This window comes from Phyllobates terribilis, unplaced genomic scaffold, assembly GCF_046119375.1.
Source record: "Phyllobates terribilis strain yellow unplaced genomic scaffold, ASM4611937v1 Scaffold_6__1_contigs__length_29720123, whole genome shotgun sequence".
NCBI classification, from domain to species: domain Eukaryota; kingdom Metazoa; phylum Chordata; class Amphibia; order Anura; family Dendrobatidae; genus Phyllobates; species Phyllobates terribilis.
The window spans coordinates 24,788,440-24,810,330 of NW_027362766.1; positions in this window are offsets into that span (position 1 = coordinate 24,788,440).

Consider the following 21,891-nt stretch of genomic DNA (forward strand, 5'->3'; position numbering starts at 1 on the left):
TGAGGAGGCAGAAGCAGTGGAGGAACTTTGACATAAAGAGGATTGACGCACAACTCGTGGGGACGGCAAGACTTGGACAGCAGCCCCTTGTCCTGCTGTCACCATAGTTACCCAGTGCCCAGTCAGCGACATGTAACGCCCCTGTCCATGCCTACTCGTCCAAGTGTCTGTGGTGAAATGCACCCTGTCACACACAGAGTTTCTCAAAGAAGCGGTGATGTTGTGTGCGACATGCTGGTGGAGCGCAGGCACACCTTTCTTTGAGAAGTAGTGCCGACTGGGCATCTGGTACTGGGGCACTGCGACGGACATAAGGTCTCAAAAATCCTCTGTGTCCACCAGGCGGAAAGGCAGCATTTCTGTAGCCAAGAGCTTGCAGATGGTGAAATTCAACCTCTTAGCTTTCTCATGGCTAGGAGGAAATGGTCTTTTACTTGTCCACATCTGAGGGACCGAGGGCTGGCTATTGTGCTTAGACGGGGTTGATAAGGGTGTCCCCGGCAAACTGCCGGTCTGTGAGGAAGATGCAGGCGGACATGTTAGGTTGCCTTCATCCAAAGGTGGTGCTATCGATGTCGGACAGCGCTCAACACCAGCTGGTGTTGCCACCTCCAAAGAAAATGATGACCTGCCAATCACGCTGGCTGTTGCGGGTAAAGAGGTGGCAGGTCTGCGCCCCAAAACAGGTGTGACTGCTGTCCCCCCAGTCACAGAGGATGAAGAGGCCGCGGATGCACAAGATATGGCAGACGGTGGTTGGCCCGGCCGGCTAGGCCGCATTGTAGCACACTGAGCTTCCCACTGCAACTTATGCTTCATGTCCATGTGCCGGTTCATGCATGAAGTACTCAAACTATGTATTTTTTGGCCTCTACTTAGCTTTTGCTGACAAATGTTACAGATAACACGAGTTGGGTCATCTTTATCGATCTGAAAAAATGCCCAGGCTATGCAAGGCTTAGCACCCATGCGACCTGAAGAGCCACCACGACTTGTGGTGAGAGGCAGAGTTGTGTTTGAGGATGCAGTTGTTGACGTGCTTCCAGTACTACGTCTCTGTCCAGGAAGGCGCAACCTGACATCGTCGTCACTAGCATCTTCCTCCACCTCCTCTGCTGACCTCATCTCTTGGCTGACTGTGGGTTGACAGTAAGTGGGATCTCCGACCTCATCATCATCACCCTGTGCGTTATCACACCCGTCGTCCTCAGAGCCAACCTGTTCCTGCCCTGACAAAAAACTAAAGTTGTCGCTCCAATCAGGTATTTGAGTCTTATCATCGTCTTCCTCATTGTCTCCACCAACAGGAGTTACAGTTTGGGAATGAGGGTCTACATTATGGTCAGAACCTTCTGCGTCTGGTCCTGGATCCGACTCATAAAGATTCTGGGCATCAGTGCAGATCATTTCCTCGTCTGGATTCACAGAAGCGCTGGAGTCGACCTCTGATTCCCAGGCTATAGTATGAGTAAACAGCTCTGCAGACTCAACCATCTGTTCTACCTCATACTCAGACGGGCAGCTGGAGATTTGGGAGCTGTGAGGAAGCAAGTGCGATTTGGGTGACACCTTTGAGGACTGGAGTATTTGTGATGTTGAAGTTGATGTGGAGGAGAGCCCACTTAATGGAGCACTTGATATCCGTTGAAGCACCTGCTGTTTTTGTGCCTCATCTGGAATTTGTAGCGATTGGCGTGGCCGTAAGAAAGGGATCTTATCACATTGTCCGCTAAAAGAAGTAGACATTTTAGTTTGGCTGGAAGATGGTCTTTCTTCTGCAGATGTTACTGTTGCTTTAACACCTACCCCACGGACACAACCTTTTTTCCCCTTCCCAACACGCCTATTCCCCTTTCCACCAGCAGCAGGCCTTTTTCCACTCATTTTGGTGGTTAACTAATTCACAACTCTGGAGTTGTTTGCACAAAAAAACAATGGATGGTAACCGAGCAGAGCTGAGTGGCCAAACTGTGGTATTAGGCCAAAACTATTGGCTGGGTTAGATGCAGAAAAAAATTATTTTGAATTTGCAACCTGATGGAGGTCAGTATAGATGGACTAATACAACAAGTCCCACACACAGCTAGAAGCCCAAATATTTTTTCAGAGGTACTGTAGATGCAGATAAAAATTAGTTTTAATTTGCAACCTGATGGAGGTCAGTATAGATGGACTAATAGAGAAAGTCCGACACACTACTAGAAGGCCAAATATTTTTTCAGAGCTAGATGCAGAAAAAAATTATATTCAGTTTGCAACCTGATGGAGGTCAGTATAGATGGACTAATAGAGAAAGTCCGACACACTACTAGAAGGCCAAATATTTTTTCAGAGGTAGATGCAGAAAAAAATATATTCAGTTTGCAACCTGATGGAGGTCAGTATAGATGGATTAATAGAACAAGACCCACACACAGCTAGAAGCCCAATATTTTTTCAGAGGTAGATGCAGAAAAAACTATATTCAGTTTGCAACCTGATGGAGGTCAGTATAGATGGACTAATAGAACAAGTCCCACACACTGCTAGAAGCCCAAATATTTTTTCAGATGTACTGTAGATGCAGATAAAAATTATTTCTAATTTGCAACCTGATGGAGGTCAGTATAGATGGACTAATAGAGAAAGTCCGACACACTACTAGAAGGCCAAATATTTTTTCAGAGGTAGATGCAGAAAAAAATATATTCAGTTTGCAACCTGATGGAGGTCAGTATAGATGGACTAATAGAACAAGTCCCACACACTGCTAGAAGCCCAAATATTTTTTCAGAGGTACTGTAGATGCAGATAAAAATTAGTTTTAATTTGCAACCTGATGGAGGTCAGTATAGATGGACTAATAGAGAAAGTCCGACACACTACTAGAAGGCCAAATATTTTTTCAGAGCTAGATGCAGAAAAAAATTATATTCAGTTTGCAACCTGATGGAGGTCAGTATAGATGGACTAATAGAGAAAGTCCGACACACTACTAGAAGGCCAAATATTTTTTCAGAGGTAGATGCAGAAAAAAATATATTCAGTTTGCAACCTGATGGAGGTCAGTATAGATGGATTAATAGAACAAGACCCACACACAGCTAGAAGCCCAATATTTTTTCAGAGGTAGATGCAGAAAAAACTATATTCAGTTTGCAACCTGATGGAGGTCAGTATAGATGGACTAATAGAACAAGTCCCACACACAGCTAGAAGCCCAATATTTTTTCAGAGGTAGATGCAGAAAAAAATATATTCAGTTTGCAACCTGATGGAGGTCAGTATAGATGGACTAATAGAGAATGTCCGACACACTACTAGAAGGCCAAATATTTTTTCAGAGGTAGATGCAGAAAAAAATATATTCAGTTTGCAACCTGATGGAGGTCAGTATAGATGGATTAATAGAACAAGACCCACACACAGCTAGAAGCCCAATATTTTTTCAGAGGTAGATGCAGAAAAAAATATATTCAGTTTGCAACCTGATGGAGGTCAGTATACATGGACTAATAGAACAAGTCCCACACACAGCTAGAAGCCCAATATTTTTTCAGAGGTAGATGCAGAAAAAAATATATTCAGTTTGCAACCTGATGGAGGTCAGTATAGATGGACTAATAGAGAAAGTCCGACACACTACTAGAAGGCCAAATATTTTTTCAGAGGTAGATGCAGAAAAAAATATATTCAGTTTGCAACCTGATGGAGGTCAGTATAGATGGATTAATAGAACAAGACCCACACACAGCTAGAAGCCCAATATTTTTTCAGAGGTAGATGCAGAAAAAAATATATTCAGTTTGCAACCTGATGGAGGTCAGTATAGATGGACTAATAGACCAAGTCCCACACACTGCTAGAAGCCCAAATATTTTTTCAGAGGTACTGTATATGCAGATAAAAATTAGTTTTAATTTGCAACCTGATGGAGGTCAGTATAGATGGACTAATAGAGAAAGTCCGACACACTACTAGAAGGCCAAATATTTTTTCAGAGCTAGATGCAGAAAAAAATTATATTCAGTTTGCAACCTGATGGAGGTCAGTATAGATGGACTAATAGAGAAAGTCCGACACACTACTAGAAGGCCAAATATTTTTTCAGAGGTAGATGCAGAAAAAAATATATTCAGTTTGCAACCTGATGGAGGTCAGTATAGATGGACTAATAGAACAAGTCCCACACACTGCTAGAAGCCCAAATATTTTTTCAGAGGTACTGTAGATGCAGATAAAAATTAGTTTTAATTTGCAACCTGATGGAGGTCAGTATAGATGGACTAATAGAATGATGCTATGCCCAAAAGATTTTACTTCACTAGGTGCAGTAAAAAAATTGGTATTCTATACACAGGTGGTATATCTTGCAACACAGATAGGCTACTCCACTGACTAACACACTCTGCAATAGGCCAAAAAGGATTAGCTTTGCTAGATTCAGCCAAATGCTGTGAAAAAAACTTGCACAGCACTGGCACAGACCTGCCTGGCAAAAACTGATAGGAACTGATGTAACCTAGTCCTGAAAAGGACTGCAATTACAATTAGTCTTTACTCCCACAATCTATCTATTTAAGAGCACAGACCTGCCTGATAAAAGTCGTAGGAAATGCTGTAACCTAGTCCTTAAAAGGACTGCAATCACAACTATTCCCTACTCCCAAGCTATCTGTGGATTTGTGCGAAAATTGGCTTGAAATTAACAAGGTATAGCGCACACAGCAACAGCGGTGCCGTCTAACACGCAGCTGCAGCAGTGAGAAAATGGTGGCGACGGGGGAAAATGGCTTGGTCTTATAGGGCAAGGACATGTGACATACACTGCCAATGACACATGCCCTTGCTTGTGTGAAAAAAAGCACTTCGCTCCGTGTGTGCGCTGCTGATAGGCTGACAGATTGCACCTCCCCACTGTAAATGCGGGAAAGAGAAAAAAAAATGGAGATCTTCATTGTTCCTGCAGAGATCCATCCCCTGCCCCTCCCCCCGCCCCGCTGTACACTCAAACTGCGTATTAACATTAATTTTCATCATTACTGAGGAAAAATCCAGTTATGATTTTGGTGCACGAACAGTTATCGAACATAACCTCGAACAGCCGAATTTTTCTCAAATTGTTCGTGTTCGCCGACCGGCTCGAACACCGCCCAAAACAGCTCGAATTTGAGATTGGCGAACAGTTCGAGTAGAACAACGCTCATCTCTAGCTGTAACCTTCTATCCCTCTGCTGTAACCTTCTATCCCTATGCTGTAACCTTCTATCCCTTTGCTCTAACCTTCTATCCATATGCTCTAACCTTCTATCCCTCTGCTCTAACCTTCTATCCCTCTGCTGTAACCTTCTATCCCTCTGCTGTAACCTTCTATCCCTATGCTCTAACCTTCTATCCCTCTGCTGTAACCTTCTATCCCTATGCTCTAACCTTCTATCCCTCTGCTGTAACCTTCTATCCCTATGCTGTAACCTTCTATCCCTTTGCTCTAACCTTCTATCCCTCTGCTGTAACCTTCTATCCCTTTGCTCTAACCTTCTATCCCTCTGCTGTAACCTTCTATCCCTATGCTCTAACCTTCTATCCCTCTGCTGTAACCTTCTATCCCTCTGCTGTAACCTTCTATCCCTTTGCTCTAACCTTCTATCCCTATGCTCTAACCTTCTATCCCTATGCTGTAACCTTCTATCCCTATGCTCTAACCTTCTATCCCTCTGCTGTAACCTTCTATCCCTCTGCTGTAACCTTCTATCCCTCTGCTGTAACCTTCTATCCCTATGCTCTAACCTTCTATCCCTCTGCTGTAACCTTCTATCCCTCTGCTGTAACCTTCTATCCCTCTGCTGTAACCTTCTATCCCTATGCTGTAACCTTCTATCCCTCTGCTGTAACCTTCTATCCCTCTGCTGTAACCTTCTATCCCTCTGCTGTAACCTTCTATCCCTATGCTCTAACCTTCTATCCCTCTGCTGTAACCTTCTATCCCTCTGCTGTAACCTTCTATCCCTCTGCTGTAACCTTCTATCCCTCTGCTCTAACCTTCTATCCCTCTGCTGTAACCTTCTATCCCTCTGCTGTAACCTTCTATCCCTATGCTCTAACCTTCTATCCCTATGCTCTAACCTTCTATCCCTATGCTCTAACCTTCTATCCCTCTGCTGTAACCTTCTATCCCTCTGCTGTAACCTTCTATCCCTATGCTGTAACCTTCTATCCCTCTGCTGTAACCTTCTATCCCTATGCTCGAACCTTCTATTTTCTATCCCTATGCTGTAACCTTCTATCCCTATGCTATAAAAGTCTTTAATGGCGCTACTTGGTCAGACCCCATATTTTATACTGTCTTTCATATTTAGAGGGAAATGTCATGCAGAAACGTACCTCTAAGTGATGAAATAAAATTCTGGAGAAAAACTGTTGTCAAACTGATGGACCTCATCAATGGAGGTCAAGAAGATCTGGAATGTGATATGACGGATTAATCAGAAGTATAATTAATCAATCCAGGGTCAAGTAAGAAACGTCAGGTCAAATCCACATGTGGTTTTGTGGAAGAATCAGAAGAGTAGTTAAATGATCCAGGGTCAAGTAATGAAAGTAGCAAAAAGAACTTCGGCACTCCATACATGAAAATATAAGAAATATTGTATCTAGACTAATGTCATTTTGAAAAATGAAGGTTTTTTGCGCATAATTTGGCCAATTTATGTGTGCCCATCAACCACGACAAGGTCACCTTCGTATGATGGGAAACTATGCTATGCTACCACTGGATATGCCACTCTTGGGCTGTAAGCCTGTATGGACAATATGTCTCTGCTTGGGCTTTTAACCTACAATGTATGGGCTGGTAGAGCTAGTTAAAACCACCTGTGACTGAATGGGAGGGACACATGGTCAGAAAAAAGGCTGTCAAACTTCTAATAGTGTGAACACGTACCTGCTGCAATGCTCCAGGAGCGGGATCCCAAAAATGATTAATAGAAAAAAGAGAGGGGTCGCTCACTGGTCTATTCGGGTGCTCTGAAGAAAAGAGTAATCTCAATAGCAAAAAGAACTTCGGCACTCCATACATGAAAATATAAGAAATATTGTATCTAGACTAATGTCATTTTGAAAAATGAAGGTTTTTTACGCATAATTTGGCACACATAAATTGGCCAAATTTTCATGTATGGAGTGCCGAAGTTCTTTTTGCTATTGAGATTACTCTTTTCTTCAGAGCACCCGAATAGACCAGTGAGCGACCCCTCTCTTTTTTCAAGTAATGAAAGTAAACCATAAAAGTTTACATCACGAGAAAAGGATTAGGAAACCAGTCACACGAGTCGAATCAAGTAAAACGTCTGTCCAGTGCAGCAGTCAGAGGGTTAATCAGGTGAACTATACTCAGAGCAGGTCAGGTCATCGTAGTTCAGGTCACAGACAAAAAAAAACTGTTATAGGAGAAAAACAATAAAATAATTATAGCTGTCAGAAAGCGGAGAACCCTAGGATCTAGATTGTAGCCCTTTATACCATAACAGAAGGAAAATGCATTGCTGAGCCGGACAGGTACGTTTGTTATAATAAGAAGCTCAGATATTCTGCTCCTCTATTACTTCTTTACATACCTTATAATTATTTTACATAGCGAAAGGGAATATTTTCAGAAAAATCAACCTGACCACAGACAAAATCTGAAGGCAGCTGTGTCATTAATGACTTATCCACGAGGTGGATAAGTCAGAGGAGTTCAGCCGATGGCATGGAGTTGCATTATTTTATGCTCATTGCCTTATAAGCTATGGTGCGAATTGCAGATCTTAGCTGTATTTTATGTGATTTGTCAGTCTCTAATGATTTAATCCACAAAGGATTGTAATGCTTGTTATTCTTCTACCTCAAGGATTTCCACATTTCATATCTGTTCGTTAAATAAATTAGGTTTGCTAATTAATAAAGCAATATTGATTTAAGAAAATATTCCAGACCAAGAGATTACTGGCAGAAATCAATGTAATACTTCTACATATTTTCTACTGATAAGTTCGGATTAGTGATGAGCGAGCACTTAAGTGCTCGGGTCGAACAAATTGGAATACTCGGGTGCTCGATCCGAGCAACGAGCCCAATGTAAGTCTATGGGAAACTCAAGCATTTTTGCCGATGGCTCCATCCAGCGGACTGCAGAGGGCCTAAAAATTGCCAAAATCAATGGAAACAGTGCTCAAATGACATGGGAACAGCATGGGGAAGACCCCTGAAAGCATCTCTAACCCCCAGGTCACTGCCTAAAATTATGGTCATCAGATGTGATCAGGTCACTGCTGTGAGCAATGTTGTCAGAGTATTATGCCACTCTTACGGACTAACAATAAAACATACAAAAACAAAACCAAAATGGATTTTCCTGGGAAAAATGTTAAGGAACATCCTTTTCAGGGTAATGACTTGTATATAATGTAAAATAAATAACCAAAAACAAGAATACTCCTCCACACCTTGGGCTATGTTCACATGTAGTGTTTTTGATGCGTTTTTGCACTTTTGAATTGCTTTCAACGGTGAAAAATGCATTAACCGGTAAATGTCATTTTAACATTTTACAACCTTATCTGGCCATGTGTTGTGTGACACATCATCAGACACATGCATACAGTGCTGAAAAGACATGGAAACAGCATGGGGAAGACCCCTAGAAGCATCTCTGACTCCCAGGTCACTGCCTAAAATCGTGGTCATCAGACGTGATCCTATACTACTACGTTAATAATCCTGACATTTTTGGCAACGTGACAAATATTATATTCCATTTAAAATGGGCAAGGCGCATGGCAAGGAAAGTGGACATAATTGTGATGGTGATAGTGCACACAGAGGCCAAGGCAGTGGGCAATATGTAGCTGTGCTTGCTGAGGGAGCACAAAAAATACCCACATTATGTTGAACAACCTTCCTGTCCCAATTTGTAGGGGGCCACGGAACACCACTCTTGAAGGCACAGCAGTGTGTAAAGGTTTTTGGTTTGGATAGCAGATAATGCTTCCAGTCAGTTTGTCACCACCACCACCCTGTCTTCCACATGGTCCAGTGTCATTAGCCGTGAGTCTGGACCACATTATTATTATTACTTTATCGCCATTTATTCCATGGCGCTTTACATGTGAAAAAGGGGTATACATCACAAAAACAATTACAGTAATATTGAACAAAAATGTGACAGCGACTGCTACAGGAGAAGACCCGAACACGCGAGGGCTCACAGTCTGCAAGAGATAGATGAGGATAGAGTAGGTGAGGATAGATCTGGTTGTGCAGCAGTATGGTGGAGCGAAGGTTACTACAGGTTGTACGCTTGTCGGAGGAGGTGGGTCTTTAGGTGCCTTCTGAAGGATTCAACAGTATGCGGGAGTCAGAAATGTTGGGGTAGAAAATTCCAGAGAAGAGGGATGCACAGGAGAAATCATGTATGTGATTGTGGGAAGAGGAGATAAAAGGGGAGCAGAGGAGAACTTGTGCGAATCGGAGGTTGCGTGCATGTAAGTACCGGGAGACTAGGTCACAGATGTATGGAGGAGACAGGTTGTGAATGGCTTTGCATGCCAAGGTTAGGGTTTTCAACTGGAGTATCTGGGGAATGGGGAGCCAGTGAAGGGATTGACAGAGAGGAGAGGCCAGGGAATAGCGATGGGACAGGCGGATTAGTCGGGCAACAGAGTTTAGGATAGATTGGAGAAATGCGAGAGTGTTAGAAGGGAGGACACAGAGCAGGAAGTTGCAGTCATCGAGACGGGAGATGATGAGGGCGTGCACAAGTGTTTTTGTAGATTCGTGGTTGAGGAATGTGCAGATCCGTGTGATTTTTTTTAACTTGGAGTCAGCATCTTCCTCACCCTGATCCTCCTTCCTCCCATCATTCCAAGTGCCCTGAGACAACTGATCCCACACTTGGACACTCCAAAGAGCTGTTTTGTTCATCTTTCCATTTATAGAGTCTGGCCTTTCGCTTGGTCCGCTCAGAAGTGAAAGATCTTGGATTTGTGATTTGAAGGAGAGATTAGAGTCCAGGGTTACCCTAAGAGCTGTTCACTTTTCCATTGATAGATTCGAGACTCTTGCCCGGCCAGCTTCAAGCAGGGCAACAGAAGCTCGCATGTAGCGATTTGAGCAGCCATGGTCACCCAAAGGTGACGGTGGGAAAGTGCAAATACTGTCTCAAGAGGTGGACAATGATGAGACACAATGGAAAGTCAGGAGGAGGACCAGGGTGCGGAAGTGGAAGACGAAGTGGTGGACGATGAAGTCACTGATCTTACCTGGCAAGAGGTCATGCAAATTGAGGACAGCAGCACACAGGGGGAGGCGTAGAACCACAACAGGCAGGAACAAGCAGTGTGGTGGCCATAGACACAAGGTGGTCAACCCCTCCCCGGAACACCAACACGACGGAAGTTGCCAGTACAACTGTTAGGTCTTCCCGAGTCTGGTTCTTTTTTAAAGACTGTTGTTTAGACAACCCCAAAACGGCCATTTGCAACATCTGCCAGGCCAGCATCATCAAGAGCACCAAAACTACCAGCTTGACCACCACCAGCATGCTCAGGCAAATGACAGCAAAGCACCCGACTAGCAGGGCGAAATGCCAATGTCCAGAAACAGTGTCTGCGGGTGACACCACTGCCTCTTCCACTGTTATGCATGAACACCGATCCCCTGTCCATGGCGCATGCGAAAATGCCTCCCGCCCCGCACCTGTCATTGCAGACTTGCCTTGTCCCAGCGCAGCGTTCGGTTGTCCCTACCCCAGTCCTTGGAATGCAAGCGAAAGTATGCAGCCAAGCAAACACAGGCTGCATACTCGGTCCCCAGCTGTCACTATTTCTCCCCGTGTCATCTCCGCCTTCCTCAAGCATGGGTCCCAGAACATTACCCGTGCCCTCCCCAGCGCACTTAGTGGGAAGGACCGCCTAACCACAAATTCTTGGACAAGTGAATGTGGCCAGGGATGGTACATCTCACTGACACAGTCCACTTGGTCAATATTGCGGAAGCTGGGACTCAGTGGGACTCTGACAGAATACGTTCTCCTGATGCAGAGGATTGCAGGTCCTGCGTCAATCAGGGTTGCCCCCACATTCTACAGCTCCTGCACTACCTCTTCCTCTTCAGCCTCCATCTCCATCACTTTATTCATTTTTTTCAGAAGATATTCCAGATTATGTACTTAAAGTTTGTGGGTGCCACCCACAATAAGCAGGACTGTATGCTTACTCGACAAACCGCACACCATTGCAGAGTTGTTCAAAGCTGTATCAGAGAACCTGGTGGCGGTTCTGAAGCTAGGCAAGCTCACACATGTACCATGCCTGGCCCATGTGCCCAACTTAGTGGTTCAGCGGTTTCTCAAAACCTACCCAGATCTGCCACAGCAGCTTGTGAAAGTACGCCGAGTGTGTGCCCATTTCAGAAAGTTAGCTCCAGTTTCCGCTGCCCTGGCAGGGCTTCATCAGCGTTTGCAGCTTCCAGCTCACCAACTGGTGTGCGATGTGATCACGCGTTGAAAGTCAACGTTTCAAATGTTTGGAATGATTTTGAGCAGCAGAGAGCAGTTGTTGAGTACCAGCTTCAACACGCATGTCTGCATTCAGGTCAGCCTCCGCACATAACAGCTGATGAGTGGGCATGGATGTCTGAAATCTGTGCCGTCCTCAAAAACTTTGAGGACTCCAACAATATGATCATAGAATCATAGAATCATAGAATGGTAGAGTTGGAAGGGACCTCCTGGGTCATCTGGTCCAACCCCCTGCTCAAAGCAGGATTCACTAAATCATCTCAGACAGATGTCTGTCCAGCCTCTGTTTGAAGACTTCCATTGAAGGGGAACTCACCACCTCTCGTGGCAGCCTGTTCCACTCATTAATCACCCTAACTGTCAAAAAGTTTTTTCTAATATCTAATCTGTGTCTCCTCCCATTTAGTTTCATCCCATTGCTTCTAGTCTTTCCTTGTGCAAATGAGAATAAAGATGATCCTTCTACAATGTGACAGCCCTTGACATATTTGTAGACAGCTATTAAGTCTCCTCTCAGTCTTCTTTTTTGCAAGCTAAACATTCCCAAATCCTGCAACCGTTCCTCATAGGACATAGTTTGCAGACCAGTCACCATTCTGGTCGCTCTTCTCTGAACTTGCTCCAGTTTGTCTATGTCTTTTTTAAAATGTGGTGCCCAAAACTGTACACAGTATTCCAGATGAGGTCTGACCAAAGAGGAGTAAAGACCGATAATGACTTCACGTGATCTAGACTGTATGCTTCTGTTAATACATCCCAGAATTGTATTTGCCTTTTTTGCTGCTGCATCACACTGTTGACTCATGTTCAGTCTATGATCTATTAGTATACCTAAGTCTTTTTCACATGTACTGTTGCTTAGCTCTATTCCTCCCATTCTGTATATGCTTTTTTCATTTTTATTGCCCAGATGTAGTACTTTGCATTTTCCCTGTTAAAAACCATTCTGTTGATTGCTGCCCACTGCTCCAGTTTATTTAGGTCTTTTTGAATCCTCTCTCTCTCTTCTCTAGTTTTAGCTATCCCTCCTAGCTTTGTGTCATCAGCAAATTTAATCAGTTTACCCTCAATTCCTTCATCTAAATCATTGATAAAGATGTTGAACAATACAGGTCCCAGGACGGAGCCCTGTGGTACCCCACTTGAGACATTCATCCAGCTGGATTTGAAGCCATTTACAACCACCCTTTGAGTCCGATCACTAAGCCAGTTATGAATCCACCTAACAGTTGCCTGGTCCATTGCATACTTGGTCATTTTTTCAATAAGGATGGTGTGAGATACTTTGTCAAATGCTTTGCTGAAGTCAAGATATACTATATCTACAGCATTTCCCTGATCCACCCAGTCAGTGATTGTGTCATAGAAGGAAATTAAGTTAGTCTGACATGACTTGTTAGTTACAAACCCATGCTGACTCTGGTTAATCACTTCATTCTTATGCATGTACTTACATACATGCTGTTTAATAATTTGTTCAAAGATCTTTCCTGGTATAGAAGTCAGACTCACCGGCCTATAGTTCCCTGGGTCCACCTTCTTCCCCTTTTTGAAGATAGGAACAACATTTGCTCTTCTCCAGTCTTCTGGGACTTCTCCTGTTCTCCAAGAATTTTCAAAGATTATGGAGAGTGGTTCTAAAATTTCTTCTACGATCTCCTTCAGTACTCTGGGGTGTAATTCATCTGGACCTGGAGACTTGAACTCATTTATGTTAGCTAAATATTCCCTCACAATCTTTCTGTTTACAGATAACTTGGATTCTTCTATTCCTTTGAAAGGACAGTGAAGATCAGTTGATGTTACATTTTCTTTCTGATGAGAGGTGATGACGCTATAATTAGTGTCACCATCCAGCTTCTCTGTCTACTGAAACACTCGCTGCTCACAATTAAAGAGGAGGCATTGCAGTCGGAGTAAGGAACTATACAGGGTGATGCTACTCAGCCCAGCCTCATCTCATCTCAATGCAGATTGGGTGATAATGAGGAGGAAGAGAACATGGACAGTCATCCTCTTGGTTAGAACAGGGAAGTCTTGGCTGTTGGCAGTCTGGCACACATGGCCGACTTTATGTTAAGCTGCCTTTACCATGACCATCGCGTTGTACGCATTTTGGGCATTAGAGAAAACTGGCATGGCATGAGAGAATTCTTGGAGACGGAGGTGTGAGGTTCTGATTCAAGAGGATGTAAGTCGTCGAACATTTGCAGAAAGAAGGGCACGGGAGGGATGATGCACAGAAATGAGGGATGAGATATAGGGCGGTGCAGAACTGACTGTGGACAGCTTGGTGGGTAAGAGAGATGAGTTTGTATTACATTCTGTAGTGATTGTTTAACCTAACCCGTGCAATGACTGGCACAGGGTAGATGTGTCGGTGAAGCGGCTTGATGGAAATACGACCCTGGCTGCTGCATTCAGAAGGGATTTGAGAGGAGACAGTTTGTTTAGAGGGAGATCGATTAGAAGAGAGTTGCAGTAGTGAATAAGAGCGACAGTAAGAGTTTATGCAGTATCAAAGGTGAGAGATTCTGGAGATGTTTTTAAGGTGCAGGTAGCATGAGCGAGTGAGTGATTTTCCACAATGAATAAAGGAAAGTTGTGTGTCAAATATTACTCCAAGACAGCAGACGTGCCGAGTTGGAGTTATGGGTGCACTACCTAAAGGAAAAGTCAGGTATATGTAGGTTAGTAGATGGAGGAAACCGAAGGAGTTCATTTTGGGAGATATTAAGTTCAGGCTCTTGTTGAAGATAACCAATCAAAACAAGGAAGTATAAATGCAAGTTAAAAATCCAATTTATTCAATTTTTTTAAATTATTATTTTTATAAAAATACATAGAGGAGAAGTGAAAATATGAAGATACCCACAGTGATAGGTAGTATAGATGATAATTATTCAAAAATACATGAACATAGCTGAGATTAAATAGATCCCACCAGTTAGCCAAATATATTAAAGTGACATGTGCTTAATGAAAATTAGTGAATCAAAAATATTTCTTGTAAAAAATGATGAAAGTTTGGGGCTAAAAGATGAACATCAAAATGTTTAGGGAAAAATCCCTTAATAAGGCTATGTCATGTCCAAGATAAAAAGCTTCAAAGTAGTCCCAATGCCATAAATATCATTAATCACAGGTTAAATAAAACAGTCCCCGGCAACAATGCCAGACAATATAGACAAGTATCAATTGTAATAGATCAAGGGATAGATAAGAGATACATTAAGGCATATCAAGTGAACAAAATAAGGGAAAGAAGCAATACAACCTTATCACTGAAGGAAAGAACAGCCCCAACGCGCGTTTCACTTCTTCGGGGGGAGGTGTACATAGGACCTGTATGTGTTCCCTTATATAGCGCTGTACTGATGTGCACGTGTGGCTCTGCCGGCGCTTCCGGAAGCTGCAGCAAAGCAGAAGCCTGCGGCAGCAGCGTGCCACGTCATCCGTCTCCGCCCACCGGCCGACGCGTCAGCTCAGGGGAAGGAGAGGGACAACACTGCTGGAGGGGCGACGCTGCTGGACGCGTCTCCACGGCAACCAAACCTGCCCGCTAAACAGAAGCGCACACCACATACGATGACGGCTAGTAGCAGTGGGAGGCAGCAGCACTTAGAATCGTGCTGGAGGGACAACACCCTGGCTGAAATCGAATATACAATTCAATAGAGGGAGTATCAGGGAGGTATAATGAAGGAGAAGTATAAAATAGAATCCATAGGGATAAATATATAAAGAGAAAGGGGACCCATGGAGGTGACACATTAGATACAAAAATAAATAAATAGATTAGGTAAATTTGGCGCTCAAAAGATTCACAATTAAATATATCATAATGTAAAATTAAGTATAATCAAATTTTCTTTTCTCATTAACCACCCGGAAATAACCAATTGTAAAAAAGTCCAAAAATAAATAATAAAAATAACAAAATATTAATAAAAATAAAAAAAATTGTAAAGGGAAGAGACAACAAACGTGCAAAGTGACCTGGAGAAAACACCAATTTATTAGTGAAAGGTATAAGTACGAGTAAAAACAATGATACCCAAATGTGATACGCAGTAGGCATACATATGTATACACCCGGGTTTCTATATCTAAACTACGTATAGGAACACCTAGAACATATATGTCTAAAATATGGAATAATGATTAATAAACTGGTAATGTCATCAGATCATTCATGCAACCAAAATTTTTTAAAAATCTTTGAAAAATCTTTTGAGGGCCAACCATTAGGGGGCCAAAAAGATGACCGCATGACCACAGTCTGCCAAATTTCTCCCAAATTTTCAAACCAAATTTTTAAAAGGACTTTTGAGGGCCAACCATTGGGGGGCCAAAAAGAGGACCGCATAACCACAGTCCGCCAATTTTCTCCCAATGGACGTAGGAACTCCTTCCAACTTCTTGGCATGTTATGGCGAGCCGATATGTAGATGCATCATAGATAACCATCCATTGAAGGTAAGTATTATGACCACCAGAATTCCTCGTGGCAGAAGATATAACATTGCCCTCCTGCGTAACACTATCAGGTGAACTATGAAAGAAACAAAGGAACACCGAGGTTTAAGACATCAGAAATGAGAATAAAACCTATGCAAACACCATAGCAATTAAAAAACTGTTTAAAAAAACACAGAATGACACTACAGAAAGGGAGTAAAGCTCAAAATTTAATTTAATCCTTTTGGTCGGATGCACTCAATCCTCATAATCCATTGAGATTCCAATTGTGCCAGAGTTTTTCTCCAATTTCCACCACGGCCATCAAGGTGAACTCGATCAATCCCAGAGATTCTCAGAAGTTTGGAGTCACATCCATGAAAGGCTTTAAAATGTTTCGGAATAGGTTTGAGAGTAGAAACATCCTGAATATCCATGGCATTATTTATATCTCTAACGTGTTCACGAACCCTGATTCTGAGTTGTCGGGACGTCAAGCCCACATAAATTAAACCACAGGGACAAGTGGCATAATTCACGACTCCTTCAGTACCACCAGTGATATGTTGCGTTATTTTAAATTGTTAAAATCCATCACTGGAGGCAAAACTAAAGCATCGCCTTAAATTGGCACAGGCAGCACAGCTGCCACAGGGGAAAAAGCCCCACTTAGGGCCCTTTGACCCAAAGGCACGTTCAGGTCCCGGGCCTTTGTGGTAGCTGTGTACCAAAAGATCCCGCAGATTTTTGGATCGCCTGTACGTAACAGAAGGTGATCCCGTCGTGTACTTAGACAATACTAAGTCACTGTTAATGATTGGCCACCTGTTTATGTTTGTCTTCCACAGGGAGAATCCTAGTTTGTAAAAGCTCTTCTCTCTGAAGAATAACCTCATGACCCAATATCAACATGGGTTTACGAGGGACCGTTCCTGTCAAACTAATTTGATCAGTTTTTATGAGGAGGCAAGTTCTGGACTGGACCAAGGAAATGCAGTGGATGTTGTTGTATATGGACTTTTCAAAAGCTTTTGATATGGTTCCACACAAAAGGTTGATACATAAAATGAGAACAATGGGGATAGGGGAAAATATATGTATGTGGGTTAAGAATTGGCTCAGTGATAGGAAACAAAGGGTGGTTATTAATGGAAAACACTCAGACTGGGTCTCAGTTAACAGTGGGGTACCACAGGGGTCAGTATTGGGCCCCCTTCTTTTTAACATATTTATTAATGACCTTGTAGGGGGCATACAGAGTAATATTTCAATATTTGCAGATGACACTAAACTCTGCAGGGTAATCAATATAGAGGAGGACAATTTTAAATTACAGGAGGATCTATGTAAACTAGAAGCTTGGGCTGTTAAATGGCAAATGAGCTTTAATGGGGATAAATGTAAGGTAATGCACTTGGGCAGCGGAAATAAAATGTATAATTATATGCTTAATTGTAAAACACTGGGCAAAACTGTAACTGAAAAAGACCTGGGTGTATTGGTGGACGACAAGCTCACATTTAGTGGCCAGTGTCAGGCTGCTGCAAAGGCAAATAAAATAATGGGATGCATTAAAAGAGGCATAGATGCTCATGAGGAGAACATCATTTTACTTCTATACAAGTCACTAGTGCGACCACACTTAGAATACTGTGTACAGTTCTGGTCTCCGGTGTATAAGAAAGACATAGCTGAACTAGAGCGGGTGCAGAGAAGAGCGACCAAGGTTATTAGAGGACTGGAGGGTCTGCAATACCAAGACAGGTTATTACACTTGGGGTTATTTACTGTGGAAAAAAAAAGGCTTAGGGGTGATCTTATTACTATGTACAAGTATATGAGGGGACAGTACAAAGACCTTTCTACTGATCTTTTTACTCTGAGGCCTGAGACGGGGACAAGGGGGCATCTTCTACGTCTGGAGGAAAGAAGGTTTAATCATAATCACAGACGGGGATTCTTTACTGTAAGAGCAGTGAGACTATGGAGCTCTCTGCCGCATGATGTTGTAAAGAGTGATTCACTATTAAAATTTAAGAAGGGCATAGATGCCTTTCTTGAAAAGTATAATATTACAGGTTATAAATACTAGATTCCTTGATAGGGCGTTGATCCAGGGAACGAGTCTGATTGTCGTATGGAATCGGGAAAGAATTTTTTTCCCCAATGTGGAGCTTAGTGTTTGCCACATGGGTTTTTTTTGCCTTTCTCTGGATCAACAAGTTAGGCTATGGGTTGAACTAGATGGACTTAGTCTTCCTTCAACCTTAAAAACTATGTTACTCTCTTCGTTCTTCTTGCTCTTCTCCATCCTTTCTTAATGGCCCGTTTTGAATATCCCCTTTGTTTGAATCTTTCCGCCAATTCGTCAGCCTGTCGGGAGAAGGAGGCATCATCAGAACAAAAATGTCTGGTACAAAGAAACTGTCCCACAGGAATGTTATTCTTTAAAGATTGTGGATGTGAAGATGATGCGTGTAGGAGGGCGTTTACAGCAGTTTCTTTTCGATAGACTTCAGTACATAGCAGACCCTCTGATCACATGTAGATATGAGTATCTAAGAAGGTAATTTCGGTTTGGCTATATTGATAAGTCAGTTTAACATTGATGACATTGTTGTTAAGCTCTTGGATGAAGCTGTGCAACTCACTTTCAGTTCCTTGCCAAATAACCAAGACGTCATCAATGTAACGTTGCCAAAAAACAACCTTAGTTATCAGGGGAGTGCTTTCGCCAAGAAAGAGATTCCTCTCCCAAAGCCCCAGGAAAATGTTGGCATACGAGGGGGCAAAGGCCGCCCCCATGGCTGTCTCCTGGAGATGCAGGTAGAGGAACTCTTTAAAAATGAAAAAATTATGAGTAAGGGCGAATTCTAGAAGTGTCATCAGGAAAGTGATCATTTCATGATCCATGTTAGTCATACATAAAAAAGTTCTGGTGGCCTCCAGTCCATCACTGTGTCTAATCGATGTATAAAGAGATTCGACATCGAAAGAGACCAACCACATGTCCGGTTCCAAGAATATATTGTCCACTTTTCTCAAAAGGTCCTCAGTGTCCTTCGCATATGACGGCATAGTTTCAACAAGTGGTTTTAAATGATGGTCAAGATACCTACCAATAGTCTCACAGAGCCCACCATTTCCGGAGACTATCGGGTGACCAGGAGGATATTTATGGTTCTTATGGATCTTCAGAAGGAGATAAAAGCAAGGAGTCTTTGGATATTCCGGTATCAGACCTTCCCTAAGGTCTTTGGATATAGTGCCAGCCTGAAAAGCATCTTCAAGGATCATCCCAAGTTGTTTCTGGAAACTGAGAGTAGGATTAAATGTTAGTCTCTTATAACAAGTAACATCTCTTAATTGTCTGAAGGCTTCTCTCTCATACATCACAACCGGTGAGATAACCACATTACCACCTTTATCTGCCGCTTTGCTTCAGCTTCCGGAAGCGCCGGCATAGCCACACGTGCACATCAGTGCAGCGCTATATAAGGGAACACATACAGTCCCTATGTACACCTCCCCCCGAAGTAGCCGAACGCAAAACGCGCGTTGGGGCTGTCCTTTCCTTCAGTGATAAGGTTGTATTGCTTCTTTCCCTTATTTTGTTCACTTGATATGCCTTAATGTATCTCTTATCTATCCCTTGATCTATTATGATTGACACTTGTCTATATTGTCTGGCATTGTTGCCGGGGACTGTTTTATTTAACCTGTGATTAATGATATTTATGGCATTGGGACTACTTTGAAGCTTTTTATCTTGGACATGACATAGCCTTATTAAGGGATTTTTCCCTAAACATTTTGATGTTCATCTTTTAGCCCCAAACTTTCATCATTTTTTACAAGAAATATTTTTGATTCACTAATTTTCATTAAGCACATGTCACTTTAATATATTTGGCTAACTGGTGGGATCTATTTAATCTCGGCTATGTTCATGTATTTTTGAATAATTATCATCTATACTACCTATCACTGTGGGTACCTTCATCTTTTCACTTCTCCTCTATGTATTTTTATAAAAATAATAATTTTAAAAAATTGAATAAATTGGATTTTTAACTTGCATTTATACTTCCTTGTTTTGATTGGTTATGCTTGAAATGAAGTATTGCATCTAATAAGCCCCCTTCTTATTTGGATTATCTTGTTAAAGATAGAATTATAAGAAACAAAAATTTCCATCTGACAACGCTGGTGACAGAGATCACTACTCACAGACAATTCTTTGGACAACCAAGGAGTACAAGTGAGGGAAACACAAACCAGATGCGGCAGAGGCAGTGAAACGCTGTCAAAGGCCTTGGACAGTTTTCTCAGACCCTCCCAGCGTCCAGGCCCTTTAACTCGGGGTACTCTCACAAGAAGGGAAAAGTTTTGGAAGATGTTGAAGGACTACCTTGGCGACCATACCAGCATCCTCCATGATTCCCTTCTGTGCCTTACAACTGTTAGTTATCGAAGCTAGAGCATGAACTGTCTCTCTACGCCTTGGAGGACCTGGCCACTAGCGTTTTGTCAGAGATAATTTTTAGTGCTGCTGGGGGCAATTATAACTGATATACTGTAACTGATAGGCGCATCCGCCTGTCAACTGAAAATGCTGACAGGCTGACATCAAAATGAAGGAGGGCTGGATTGGGCCAGACTTCTCAACACCATCAGATGATAGAATCGAACATAAACTCAAATCCAGTGGGGTGAATTGGCATTACCAGTATAGGAGATGCACTCCTTAACAATGGTAACAAATAGTGTTGAGTGAGCACTAAAATGCTCGGGTTCTCGAAGCTCGGGCCGAGCTCACCGTGATACTCGGGTGCTCGACCCGAGCAATGAGCCCAATGTTAGTCTATGGGAGACCCGAGCATTTTTACGGCGGCACCCCCGGAAGTGTGTAGAAAGCCTAAAAAGTGCCCAAAACGATAGTGACAGTGCTCAAATGACATGGGGACTGCATGGGGATCGCCCCAGGAAGCATTTCTGACCCCCAGGTCACTGCTGTCAACAACGTGGTCAGAGGTATTAAGCCACTTTTACGGGCTCACAGTATAACGTTCAAAAACGAAACTGAAACGGTTTTCCTGTGAAATATGTTAAGGAACTTCCTTTCCAGGGTAAAGACTTGTGTATAAGGTAAAATAAATAACCAAAAACAAAAATACTCCTCCACACCTTGGGGTATGTTCACAAGTAGCATTTTTTATGCGTTTTTGCACTTTTGTATTGCTTTCAACCGTGACAAATGCATTCACCGGAAAATGTCATTTTAACATTTTACAGCCTTATCTGGCCATGTGCTGTGTGACATATGCATACAGTGCTGAAAAGACATGGGAACAGCATGGGGAAGACCCCTGGAAGCATCTCTGACACCCAGGTCACTGCCTAAAAGTGTGCCCATCAGAAGTGATCCTTGCCGCATCAGAAGATGCAGACTTGCAGCTATCCCCGTGCAAGTCCTTGTCCCAGGGCAGTGTTCAATTGTACCTCCCCCATTCCTTGCAATGCAAGCGCAAGTATGCAGCCTGCCACCCACCCACCCCCAGGCTGCAATACCATACTGCTAGCTTGCTTGCACTTGAAATTGGGCCTTTTACGCATGTGGAGGCGGAATCTGGCCACCACGTCATGGCTGCATCGGCGGCCTGCTATCCATACTCAGTCCCCAGCCGCCCGGCAGCCGCGTGTCCACGCTTGATCCCCAGCCGCCAGGGGGCGGCCAGGTGTCCATACTCGGTCCCCAGCCGCCCGGCGGCCGGGTACCCACACACGGTCCCCAGCCGCCTGGGGGCGGCCGGGTGTCCATAAACGGTCCCCAGCCGCCGCTATTTGAAGGACAGCCTAACCACAAACACGTGGACAAGTGAATGTGGCCAGGG